The sequence below is a fragment of the Lissotriton helveticus genome, chromosome 4_1 (assembly GCF_964261635.1).
Source record: "Lissotriton helveticus chromosome 4_1, aLisHel1.1, whole genome shotgun sequence".
NCBI classification, from domain to species: domain Eukaryota; kingdom Metazoa; phylum Chordata; class Amphibia; order Caudata; family Salamandridae; genus Lissotriton; species Lissotriton helveticus.
In genome coordinates, this window is record NC_136063.1 from 1,351,643,774 (window position 1) to 1,351,658,257 (window position 14,484).

A 14,484-nucleotide genomic window follows, 5' to 3' on the forward strand; every position below is an offset into this window, starting at 1 on the left:
TCCAGGTGAACTTCAACTGAGAAAAAATCCTTTCAGTAGATGCATTACTGCCTGGCATACTAAGTAGAAATTATATATATATTTTTATGTGAGGGACATCACATGTCAACTTTGATAAAGCATTCAGCCATTTCTGCACACATGGCAAGTCTGTGCCTGCCACAGCTAGCATAGCAGGAACAATTATACTGTACTCATTAAATACATTTTGCAGTTCCAAATGCCGGGTCAAGCTAACTGCATCAGCATCTTTGCAGAGCTGCTGGAAAGTGAGTTTCTTTTAAGCAGCATGGTTCTATTGCTGACAAATAATGGTTCTTTGAAAAATCAAACCATTTTTCTAAGTACTTTAAGGAGCGCTCCAAAAATGTCAACTAATCCCTCTTTAAGCTTGCACTAATCTCAGGGTCATGGGACATCAAATAACTTTGGACTTGGAAACTAAAGAACAGATTTCCCACTCTGTCCTTTAAGTTATTCCTTAATATTCTGAAGATGCCTGCTACCTCTGGGACGCTCAGTTCATCCTTCTCCTGCTGCAGGATACACATGTTGAAAGTGACCAAAGTGTCGTGCACAAAGTAAAGGTAAACCTCGCCCTGTGACATAGTGGCCTCCCCACTTTCAAGTCCTAGAAAATCCCATATTGCTCTGGGTGTTTTGTCTGGCCCAAGGGAAAGGAAATAGGATTTTAGTGCTGCCCAGCACTATAACAGTCGGCTGGGAACAACGTGTTGGGACATGCTGAAACAAAGGCTGCCACTCTATGTCCACAAAAGAGAAAATTTCTTTAAGCTCCGCTGTTCGCTTTGCTGAAGAAAAGAAATGGCTGTAGTCTTTTAGAATAAAGGATTCTATCCATTAATGACTTGATTCGCACAATTATGCAGGATATAGGCAGAACAGTTTGCAGGCAGAATGTTTCCATTTGCTCCTTTCAAAAGCTGGAACACAGAATGATGAAGTCCATAGTTGTCCCCACAGTATGCCACAATGTGCTCCATTTTCAGGGTAGGTGTTTAATTTTGTTGTGATCTGCTATGGAATAGCTGTAGCAGTCTCTGCTGCATCCTCGTAGAAATCCAGCAAAGAGCTGCAACAAAAGTGGGTAGAGTTTAACGTTACCTTTGTTTGAGGCACCACTGCAAATGGAAAAATATCCATCTTTTAAGTCTTCTTGTGCTTGCTGCAACAAAAGAGGTGCAAGCACATTCATAGTGATGCTGGATGCCTTTGTGCAGCCACAGGATGCTTTCATCGCAATGGATGAGTCAGGATACATTACTTTGCTTAGCTTGATACCACAATCCAGGGAGCGGTAGGAGATGTGATGCTTCACAGTATGGTACACCTGAGTCACCTCTGCAGTTGTGACCTAAAATTTAAAAAAGAATACAAAGGTATAAGCACACAAAGAAAATCTCCATTGGTCAATGAAAACAGTGGCCACAATGGGACTTAGAACTGCAAATGTAAACTAAAGTGTCAGCTGGTAACCCAAAAGCAATTATGATGTGCTCTTGATATGAACAGAGTGAGAAAAATGCGGTAAATTCAACCTGACTTGGTAAAAACTGCTGCACATTTAAAGAAAGTAACAGAAAATTGTTAGATGCCTCGCCTATTCAGTTTGGGAGTCTTAGAGTGTGACGAAGCAATAAGAGTGTACAAGAATTACATAAAACCTATGTTATATTATGATGAAGCAATCAATTACTTACGTTGGCTACGTCTGGCTGGAAGCTTGGTTGCAAGTAAGATGAAAATGTGGCCATCTTCGCCCTGCCTGAGGCATTTTTCTTATGCTGTTCTCCTGCCTCATGGGTTTTGATATCACGCTCTCCTCCATGGGCAATGGAAAAGTCGTTATTACAGAAGTTGCACCTGGTCTTGTACACCTCTTCTGACACCTTCTGGTTATTGTGGTGTGAAACTTCCCATTCTGCCTGTACTTCACAAAGCGCTTTTTTGCTCGTTTCTTGGGTGGCTCTTGCAAGGAGTTTACCTGCGATGTAGATGTTACATCCGAATAAAGCTTGCTATCCGATGTGAAGAATTCCTCTGCAGCACCTTAACCTGACTCATAATTTGACATTGCGTTTTTTTCCCTTAAAGTTCTCTGTAAAATACCCAACACACTTAATATGTAGATTCACAGTGTAATCAGTGAAGAAAATAAAACATATCAGGTGCATACTTTCCTCTCCTTCACTGGACTGCCCCCTCACCCATCCTGGCCATAGTGGAATAGAAGGACTTCTATAAAGCCCAATAAGTCTTAAAGGCCCTGTCTAACCAGGCCCAGTGTTAAGTTGAAAGCTCAAATGAAAACACACATGCATTAGGGTAAACTATATAAAAGGGTGCACTTACATTTGGCATGACCCACCCTATAAATCCCTAGCAGAGTATAGGGTAGGGGTATTAAACCTACCTATACATCCCTAGTATATAATAGGGCCTGGTTGTTTAGAGGCCAGCAGCCGTTTCTGCACTTGCTTGTGTGCACTGTAGAGTGCCTGAGGCTATTTTAATAGCAGCGCGTTGCTTACATCCTCTGTTTTCACATGTTCTCTACCAGTACCACCGCAACAAGATTGGCAACTAGTCCACTTTTCTATTATGTTTAGACTGCAACCTTTAAGAATTTTGTGAACACCAATCCACATGGTAAAGATATAAGCAAAAATGTGTCACTGGACAGAAATTTGTCAAAATACACAGCCTGATGTTTGTCCTCTGAACACACAGCACTTGTGACAAGCAGAGAAAAAAATGAAGGATCTGGATACTGGGTTCCTGCTGACGATGACAGCACTGTTCCCATGGGAGAAAATACTATTTCTAAAGCTGTGTGCTGGAGCCTCATTCCTTAACAACCCACAGAGAATTTTACACAAATCCTACTGGCTCAGGCCTATGCTAGCAGAGCTAGCTATCCAATGTATTATCTGGATCGTAAAGAGTAGTGTATAAAAGCTAGCCTTCGTGTTAACTTTATGAGACAGCCTAATAAATATGCCAGCAAAGCACAGTCTTCCCATCAGGCATGTAAAAACAACATGGCGAAGGCAAGGATGCTGCTGTCAATTTGGGGCTATGTTGAAGTGGGTGGCGAGTGGCCTACTTTTATTTGTAAAAAACATCAATGCTAGCTAGATTTGAAATGATCCCAAAGTACTACTGCACTTTTCATAACAGCCGCCACCATCCAAAAAAACACCCCACAAACGTCCACCCTACAGGTTCTGTTAACCTCCCATCTCCTGCTCACTGCATCACCTTTTGTGGATCAGATTTAGTAGATGGCATGAAATAAATTTCGCGGATAGAAAAACAGCCTCATATTTACATCAAGTCCACAGTAAACAATATTGTGTGAGGTTAAGCACTGAAGTTTGAAGGGAATCACAGTGGTTAAGGTGAGGTCGACAAGCAGCAGGAAACAAAAACATCCTTAGATATAAGTAAAATTCATGGCAAGAAGCTGTATCACGCAAAGGAAGAGCATGCTCTCCCCCAATATGCTTTTGAGAGCCAAAAATTCAACTTTCTGAAAGCTTAGCAATCCAAAAATAACACCCACTTATAGTGCACCTCACCCCAGGAGTATGTATGTTGGGTTTAAGGCAAAAAATTAAGGCATTCAGGACACAGTGTAACGCTGGGTTGCAAGTGGCATGTTCATATGCAACATTAGTGACCCACTGCTGAATTATAATATTGAAAACACACATCACTTTCCTGGCCTGAACAGTAGATGTAAACGCATTTACAATTTGTACCAGCCTGCCTGTTTCAGTGACCTCGCCAACCAGGGCATGAAAGAGCTGAAATTGAAAATAAATTCAAAGCTGTTGTGAAGAGTGGCCCCTCAAAATTCATTTGCCCCATGGCCCCCAAAATCATTAAGATGTGACTTGGAATTGCACATGGAAGAATATAGTATGACACGGCATAAGAGAATAAAAATAATCTCTTCCGAACGTAATGTAACTCTCCCTAAGTAAATAAAAAACTGAATTAAACATCACTGTAGGACTTGGCACTTTTGGCTAAAGTTCCCTAAACTTTTTTGCTTTCCCCTTAGACCTTTTCCTGACATGGTGTTGCCAACTTAGATGCTTTTGACACTTTGCCACTGCTAAACAGTGTCAAAGTGCAAAAGCTCCCTGTGCAAGTATAATGGTAATTGGTTGTCCATGATTGGTATGTTTGCCTTACTAGTAAAGTCCCTGGTAAAGTGCACTATGTGTGCCCGCGCTGGTAATGCAAATGCTACTAGTGGGCCTGCAGCACTAATTGTGCCACCCACACAAGTAGCCTTAAAAAGGGGACTCAGGCCTGCCAATGCAGTGCCTGCGCGCAGTTTGTTAAGCTACCATGTTGTTCTGACAAGTGCACCCACTTGCCAGACCTTACCCATCCCTTTCTATGCACATCAGACAACCCTATGGTAGGTCCAGTGCATATGAAAGATAGGGCATGTACCAAGGTGTGTACCGTGTCCTGACATTGAAATAATCCCCATTTTGTTTTTCACTGTTGAAAGCCATCTTGCCCATAGGATAGAATGGGAAGGCTGTGTAATATTTTTTCCAGACTTTCTTCCCAAAGGCTTAAGATGGAAAGGTGAAGTTTAGTATGCCTGAACTGACAATGTAATAGAACATCTTTTTATGAAGGTGTTTTTTGCATTGTGTGTTTAGAAACCACTCTTTTAGAAGTGGCTGGGTTTTTGTGCTCCAACATTTCTGTGTGTCTCTGTCTGGTTGTGGATTGACAGTCTGGATTTGAAAGCGATAAGATCTGGGGAATGTCTTAAACCTGGGGAGGAGGTGAGACTGCAACCGGCTGACCTGCATCTGGCCCATGGCCCCCCAAATCCTTAAGATGTGCTTTGGAATTGCACATGGAAGAATATAGTATGACACGGCATATGAAAATAAAAATGATCTCTTCCGAATGTAGTGTTACTCAACCTATGTAAATAAAAACTGTCAACATGTCACCTCAACCAAAAATACCTCCACAGACTAAAAGTGCCTAAAGTAATGCAACTTAGCACTTTAGTGAGCACAATGTAATGAGTTTAATGCAGCCATGCTATGCTATAGTAAACTCATAACATTGCGCGGACTAGAACTGCTGAGTTGAATTACTTTAGCCACTCAGTAAGTGGAGTTATTTTTGGTTGAGGTGACAACTTGTGCATGCTATCATCACGCACCATAATTAGGCCTAAACATAATACTGTGACCAGACAGTCAGCCGTTTTAAGGCTGACCTGGTCACCGGAGACTGAGACATAGGGGAATTGCAGCATTTGTAAAACTTCAATGTTTAAACAAGCTTAAACAAATGTGGGATGAGGATAAGAGGCGGACTGACCTAGAGGGACATTTTAAGTTTTCTCAAATGCAGATAACCTTGGACCGGCCTAAATTGGTGTTGGGAGCTCTACTCTTTAGGGAAATTGAGAGACTAGCTGATCTGAGATTCAGGCAGACATTGTGTAACATCTCTTTTAATGTTATCACCTTACTTGTGCCAGCAATGCGGTACTATTGCACGCTTCATGCCAGTATCTTCAAATATTCTTGAATGAACACTGCCTCCTGTATTTATAAAACCTGCCTGAGTTCTGAATACATTGGCTGATCCTGGTCGTGTGTGATTTCTTTTTGTTTTCGTGACTTGCAGCCTGATTCATCAAGCCGAATTGCGCTCGCAAAGGGCCAGATTCTGAGAATCTGGCCCTTTGCGAGCGCAATTTTTGCATTTGGGATTCATCATCCCAAATGCAAAAATTGGTAATTGCTAATTCGCTAAATTGCGAGGAATTACATTTAAGGAATCTCTATTTGAGATTCCTTAAATGCAATTCATCAACCATTTTTAAATTGCTAATTCGCAATTTCGGGCCGCTATTTACCGCGAGGTCAAACCTCGTGGTAAATAGCGAAAACTTAGAAAAATGCTTTTAAAAGCATTTTTCTAAGTTGCATGTTGCACACACACATGTCCTTCGGACATGTGTGTGCGCAACACCACTGTAAATTACATTTCAGGAGTGCTACAGGGTGTCCTTTGGACACCCCTAGCACCCTTGAAATCGCTATCTTTTTTGCGAATAGCAAATTGCTAATCGCAAATAAGGAATACTCCCCATTCATTCCTATGGGCCAATAGGCCCATAGGAATGAATGGGGAGTTATTCCTTATTTGCGATTAGCAATTTGCTAATCGCAAATAAGGAATGTGTAGGAATCGCAATTAATTTAGCGATTCCTACATGAATACCGTTTTGCGAGTCTGTAATAGCGATTCCTTATGAATCGCTATTAAAGACTCGCAAAACACACCGATGATGAATCAGGCTGTTAACAGGCTGTGCTTTTTTCCATACTCAATACTAACACAGATTTGATAAAACCTCTGTGTATCGGCCTCTTAGCATTTAAACAATAAGACAAATATGAATAGGAGGAATTTACTAAAAATGTTGAGGGGGACTGGTTCTCGTTCTTTAGGGAGTAGAACTTCTAAGGACACGGCCTATAAAATGGCGCTGTCCTAATCACACATATTACTGCTTTGCAAGTTATGTAATTGAGAGCAACCTATTAACGAAAGCCTTGTAAAGATAGTGGACGAACTACCGTCAATGTTTAATCTCTCCCATGCAGAGAATACGTACATGTATCTCTAATAAGTTTACATGAGCCAGGAAGTATGACAGACAGTGTTTATGACTGAAAGTAGTTCATATTTACATTGTGGCAAGGCATGAGTCCATTTCAGTTGCAGGATGAGTCTGTGTCTTTTATTTTGTTCCAAACGTACATCTTCTCTTAAATATTTATATCGCGAGGGGGACTTTCATCTCTGTAGAAGGGTTGTGTATTTATGAAGTGATCTGCAACTGGGATTTCTCATTTACAACATGCGGCTAAGCTGTGAAGTAGTAAAAATGAGTGGTAATCGGGTTTCCTCTCTTTATAACTGCTGTGCCATTCACTGAAGGTAAATTCTGTTAAACTGCAATGTAATTACTGGTGACATGGACCCCTAACTAAAATATTAGCTCCACATAAGACATTGAAGCACAACATTTGCCTCACAAACCTGGCTTTCTATACACATCTTAAAACTAAACCCAGCTTGATCGTAGTTCCTGCTTTTAATATGAACTGCACCCAGACTTGCTCTGCTCACAGATATCCCCAAAACAAGTTTTTCACCACTGGACACGGCCTTGAATGCAGCACTGATATTCATCTTGTGAACACATAGGTTTCCTTGTGTAGATTGTACATATGCTGTGATTCCCCTTCAAACTATGCCTCGAGATAACCGGAGAGAGGGAGGCATAGTTAACATACACTGTGACTGAAAATAAACGTACATCCTTCTACATGAGGCAAAGAAAGCAGCAAGCTGAAGTAACTAAACTTACCGATCACCGAATCGGAAGGAGAAGATGCTTGCTGGGGAACGGCTGGTCCGTGGCTGACTAGTGATTCTGGTCTGGGTCCTCCTCTAGCAGTAATGGCACACAACTAGGCCAAAGCAAGGCCTACACGCACACAGGAGTAGAGTCCGGGTTCCGCAAAAGGCAAAAACGAAAGGCCCAAAACATGCTCTGCACGGCCAGAAGTAAAGTGGCTGGGTACCCTAAAGCTGTTCTCATTGGCCCTGAAGCATCAGGGCCAATGAGAATACTCCTGCAGTGCACCAGCGAGCTCTAGGATTGGCTGATGGCTTTCAAGCCAATCCTAGATAGCTTTGTTTGTACTCCACAGCAAAGATTGGAGCAACGGTTGGTAATCGAAAGGCGCATGATTGGCTGTCACCCAACAGCAGGTAAAATTACGGACAAATGGCGTCCGTTAAAAAATCCTTCATGGACAACGGACAGAATGCCAAAATTATGGACTGTCCATGAAATTTATGGATGGTTGCTCACCCTAACCATAGCAGGTGACCCAGTTGAAGCTCCACTTCTGTAAAGGAAACATGATCCTAACTTTCTGAGCTTCACAAAGGCAAAGCAAGTGTGTTTTCATGGAAATTCCACACTGAAAATAACCTGAATTCCTTGGTAAAGGTGGATGCATTGTTGATCTAGCAAAGAACAATCTGCAATGACTGTGACAAATAGATTCTTTACTGGCCTTTTTGGTGAGAGTAGAGTCCATGGGTCTCCCTTTTAATGACCTCAAATATTTAAAAATGCAAATTCGCCTGAAGGCATTGCCCATTTATCCCCGCCCTGTCCACCTTAGTAGTAAGTAACTCACAGACCCATTCAGTCACTCACATACCCACTAAAAGACCCATACAGCCACTCACCCACAAATGCTCTCACACACCCACACACAGACCATACAACCACTCACACACCCACTCTCTGACTTATACAGCCACTCACAAGCACACTGTCAAAAGTTCCAGGTTATAGTTAGGAATTTACATTTTTAAAAACCTTAGAAATTCACTGAAAAAAAGGTTACAGGGACAGTGTAGATAGGAAATAACATTAAAGAAACATATACATTGACTGAGAAAACCAAAGGTTACAGGGACATTATAGTTAGACTCAGATTTCACTTTTACAAAACCAGAGAAATTCAGCAATTATAGTTACCTGAGCTAACTATAACTTATGTCCCAGCAATGTACTGCTCATTACCTCACATATTACTCTCATGACATGGTCAGTGACTTCACTGATGAAAATCTCTAATGACATAACTGATGACATAATCCGAGGACCCACTCATACACCAACTCACACCCCATAAATCCTCACATAAACCCACTCACTTACCCACACAACCACTCACATACTCATTGACAGACCCATATAACCAGTCACACACCCACTCACTCACCCTTGCAGCCACTCACACACCCACTCAGTCACCCATTCAAAAGCTCACACACTCACACATACAGCAGCTCACACTGATACTCATTTAATGATACAGCTACTCACACACCCACTTATTTACTCACATAGACACTCACTTACCCATACAGCCAGTGAGACAGCCACTAACACACCCATACAACCTCACTCACACCCACAGAACCACTACATACCCTTTGACACATACATATAACCCCTAATATCCACTCACTCACCCTTACAGCCACTCACACAGGCTCTCAGTATCCAATACAGCCGCTCACCCACTCAAGTACCTATACACACACACTCAAACAGCTACTCACTCCCCCGTACTGCTTCTGACACAGCCCCTCCCTCACATATACAGACACTCATACAGCCACTCAGTCACCCATACAACTCACATACCCATTCACACAACTATGCAACCACTCACACAGCCACTAACTCACCTATACAGACATTCACACACCCACTTACTCGCCAATACAACCATTCACACAGCCGCTCACTCACTCATACAGCAATCATACAACCACTGACTCATTAATACAGCCACTCATGCACGATCTCACAAACCCAGAACAGCCACTCAGACACTCACTGATACACTGATTAAGTCACACAGCCACTCAGAGGAGATATGTTAGAAATTGTATGACTAATTATAAGTACAGAAAGACTAGTAATTTAACTTATGCTGCAGCTAGGTATATATATATATTTAAGTATCAGAAACATTCACGAAAAACTTACGCTCACTGGATGATGTCATTAGTTATCTTATTTGAGATGTCATCAGTGATGTCACTGACCATGAGTCATATAATATGTGAGGTCATAAGCAGTGCATTGCTGGGGTGTAAGTTATAGTTCAGTGGTTTTGTACAGGTGAAATCTGAACCTAACATAACTATAACATCCCTGTAAGCTTTGTTTTTTTCAGTGAAAAAATTAAATTACATTTATATATTAATCTTGCTTTTTTACTTGCTTTTTTGCACAGTATGAAATATGTAACATATGAAATTTAGTATTCCCAAATCAATTAGATGAGAAGACAATTGTGGGATGAATATATTTGCACAAGCTATCTCATTCTCTTTACAATCTCTGCTGCTACCGCAACAATAACAACGTTTTTTTAACATATTATCACACCTCACGTTTTGCACTATGCACTTTACTGTTGGTTTTAGAACAAGGGTTGTGACACAAACTTCTGGTTCTTTTGTTGTATTTTTGTAATATATGGATTTTTAAGAAGGTCTTATATTATCTGTGTGACAAATTTATTGGTAATATAGATTACATTTGCACATTTTGATAATATGCAAGGAAAATAAAATACATTTATGTATGTATTAATTTATCTGTTTTTATAAAGAAAGCATTTAAGCTACCATCTAAATAAAAAATATGATGTAAATACAGATAACAGGAAGTGATAGATTATTCTGCCAAAAACGGCCGGACATATTTTCTGGAATATGTGCAACAAACTGAATCCATGTAGTCTGTTTTCCATGTTAGTCCAGGTTAGGAATGCACATGTCACTTTAAAAATCACCGATTTGATAAGGCAGCTTGTCATGTGATCAAGGCCGATATACGTAATTGTGGATTGCTCGAGTGAATAAACGGCAAACTGCCTCTACGGATTTTATATTTCTTAATTGTTGGTCTCGGTTACACTGTTCCCAGAGAAGGGGCTATTTTTGCTATGTTTGTTCAAGGGGGTGACATGTTAGACTTGACGTCGTGAAAACGCTCTATTACTTATGAGGGGGGAGACTCGTGATCTGATACGGGGGCCAATTCCTATGTCATTCCTGTTCCGTTGGCATTTTGCCTTTACCCAGCAGAAGTTCGGGTTAACAGCAGTGATGTGTGTTTGTCTTTTTCGCTTTTACTACAGGATGTCAACATTCGGTTTGGCATATACAGCTTGCATATAAACTGACATAGTTTGGGTCTTCTGCATACGATTCTGGGGCAAATGAGATGGTGCTGATGTAAGTATTGGAGCCTTACATTGTGACATGGTGGTAATCTCCAACTAGTATCATATGAATATGGCACACCGTAGATATGGACTTAATCTCACATTGTTGTTGAATATTTTGGATACATCTGAGTGTACAGTGGATCTTCATGAAGTAGTATAACTGTCCTTGAGTAGAGGAGAGATCTACCATTCAGTTGTACTTTACATTGGCAACATTATTATTCTTTGCGCGGTTTCTGATGTTTTTTATTTCTATTATCTATCTTGTCTTAGGACCGTTCAAAGTTCAAGTGGTTAATTTCATCCTGAACTTCTAACCTTTCATGAATTTATAATGAGTACTCAAATTAAATTTATCATGGTCGCCTTTATTGTTTTAGGTGATTCAACTGGGAGTGCATAAGCTGGCTTGCAAGTCTCAAGTTCATACGCGCTTTTGCTTCCTTGGGGTTCTATCTGTATTATTGATACCTTTCCCCTCTTTCATAAGGATTCGGCAAATTGACATATAATGAGTATTCAATTCAAAGAATCTTTATTCGGTGATTAAAAATCACCATAAAAGCACACACATATATACATAGTAAAAAGTCATTAAACATTTCCAAGATCCTTTGTACAGAGTATAAACAAAACATAAGATACAAACAGTGAAACAGTGTATAACACTTAAAAGGCATAAAATTTGAGACATTTCATTCTTCTCCCCTGGTATGTCTTAAACGGACCGCTACCTTAATAAAATTCATAATACTACATAATGTTAAGGGGTCCGAGGCTTTCTGTAAAAAAACTAATGCCTCCCTAGCATGGGTCAAATTGTTTTTTTTTAAGAGGTTTACAAGGAATCTGCGTCTGGGCATTGTATAAAAGGGACAAAGTAAAACAAAATGAAGGGAGTCCTGCGGAGACCTATTGTCGCAGCCGCAGGGCCCCTTCTGTTCAATTGATGTAGCAAATCCTACTGGTGATGCCAACATGAATGGGAGTAGGTTCAGCCTGAAACGGCACATCAAGAACCTGTCCTGTGCGTTATACATGAGGTACAAGTATGGTTCCATACCCTCTGCGCTCTTCACTAGGTTATGGGCCCTCACTGTCTTTTTACACCCTTCCGCCTCAGCTCTGCATAGGTTTTTCCGCTCTAGAAAATTTTTCCCTACTTGCAACTTATTCTGGGCTACAATTGTTGCAGGGTTAGTAAAGAGGTTCCCAAAACCTAGTTCCTCTAAGGTGTTCTTCACATAATGGAGCCAAGGGATGCGCATACATTTGTCCCTCCCCAAACAATCCGATAAGATTTCTCTACTGAGTGACGCATCAGGATTGGCCCAGATTTTTAACCAGGCTACTATGGGCCTCAATTTTACCAGGTCTTCTATATATGGCCTCCCTAACTCCCTGTGGGCAATTAATCCAGCGGTGCTTTGGGGTACCCTCAAGATTGATTTCAAGTATTTGTTTTCTTCCCGTTGGATTCTTGTGGTGTTAACGAAGCCCCATACTTCTGCCCCATAAATAACTTTGGAGCATGATACAGAGCTATACAAGTTCATCACCTGTTCCGGGGACCATCTTCCTAGCCTCCTGCCATAGCTAGCTATTGCCCCGTTAGATGCGATCATTTTACCACAACGCTCCTCCACCAATGAATCAAACTGTAAGGCGCCATCAAATGTTACACCAAGATAAGGAAACGTTTTGACCTCTTCTACAATGTGACTCCCTATTGTGTAAGTAAATTTGGAGGTAGATTTTTTCCCCGCCCGGAGCACATAGGATTTACCCAGGTTAACAAAAAGGTCCAGGGCACCCATGAACTTAACGAATCCATCGATCAGGATTTGTAAGCTCTTGGGTGTACGTGCAATCAGCACCGCGTCATCTGCATAAAGCAGAACAGGAATATGACGCAGCCCGACCCTTGGGCAATCAGCTTTTAATCCTAACAAAAACTGCTCCAAATTATTAATATACAGGGAAAACAAAAAAGGGGCAAGGATACAGCCTTGCCGAACTCCACTCATACAGGGGAATGAGTTTAGTCAATCCCCCCTCCCTATTGTAACGGACCATAGCCGTAGTGTCACTGTGCAATTCCCTCAAGATGTTAATTAGGCCACTCTCAATCCCCATGCTAAACATCATGCCCCACAATTTCTCCCTATTAACGTGATCAAATGCTGCTGCCAAAACCATGAAACCCATGTAAATGGATTCATCACTAGCCATGGTATATTTGGCAGTCAGCATGTAAAGGTTCAGGCATTGGTCACTAGTGGACCTCCCTGTCCTAAATCCGTATTGAGTGTCCGAGAAGATGTTATTTTCTTCGGTCCACTCGGACAGTCTGTTAAGAATTGCCCTTCCCAAAAGTTTTGCTGACACATCAATCAGGGAAATCGGGCGGTAACACTTGGGGTCGTCCCTATTGCCCTTCTTAAAAATCGGCACAATTACCGCTTTTGACCAGGACGGAGGCAGGCCGCAGGTAATAGCAGTGTTAATGACCCTTGTCATTAAAGGGGCCCAAAGTTTAGTGTTACTCAAAAACAGATCTGGGGGAATCCCGTCGGGCCCCGGGGCTTTATTTTTAGTCAGACCCTCAATCCCTGCGGTGATCTCCTTAATAGTGAATTCAACCGGTGGAGCCTGAGTTGAGGTAGCCAATAACTCTACAGTGGTACCAGACTCGTGGTTATACAGACTCCTATAGTGGGTAACCCACTGTTCTGGGAGGATATTAGCCCCTATCTCCGGGGTATCTTTTTCCTGGAAAGTTGGGTTATTGATAATCCTCCAGAAACCCGCTAGATCCTTTCTTTCCCCTACTTCTCTTAAATCTGCCCACGCTTCTGCCTGTAAGACAAGTTTCCTCCTCTTAATCTCTTTTTTATAATTTTCTCTGCACGCCCTCACTTTATGGGGGACCCTTGGTTTAGATTTAAGGCAGCTTTTCAGCTCCCTCAAAGCTTTGGAGCAGTCTTTATCGAACCATCGAGGATTCCCGTGGTTCTTTAACCACTTGGCTGCTAAGGTACATCCCCCTCTTCCCATTGACTTTCCATTGAAATCAATGGAAACTCCATGACGAGTTACCCTTGTCATTAGCACTGAAGGGGTTAAAGACACACAAGTCTTTAATAGACCGTCGATCAACTTGGCGATCTGATCAAATGCCTCCAGAAGCCTCAGTCCGTGAACCTCTGTGTCTAAACAATCATTGATGGCCAAGTTGCCAGCGTCCACCAGGTCCTTGTAAAACTTTTCCCCATCAATTTTGGACCACTTTAGTCTCCTGCCTTGATCTGTTGCCCTCTCAGTAAATGTGTGTTGAGCTCTATTTCTTGGGCCCACCCTGTACAACAACTCCAAGACGAGGGGGTTATGGTCACTGAAGCCGCTCCATTCAATCCCTGCACTAGCTATCTTATTTATCAGAGATCTTGAGACCAGGATATAGTCTATGAAGGATGAGCACCCTCTGCCCTTAAATGTAGGTGGGAGTGTGCCATCCTCCTGCGTCCCCATCATGTTAATAGTATGCTCTAGGTCATAC

At 41.6% G+C, this 14,484-nt stretch overlaps 1 pseudogene; it reads right to left on the bottom strand.

Moving 5' to 3' along the window:
- Positions 1 to 882: 882 nt before the first annotated feature.
- On the bottom strand, positions 883 to 2,095 carry LOC144828148 (uncharacterized; annotated as a pseudogene).
- Between the last annotated feature and the right edge of the window lie 12,389 nt (positions 2,096 to 14,484).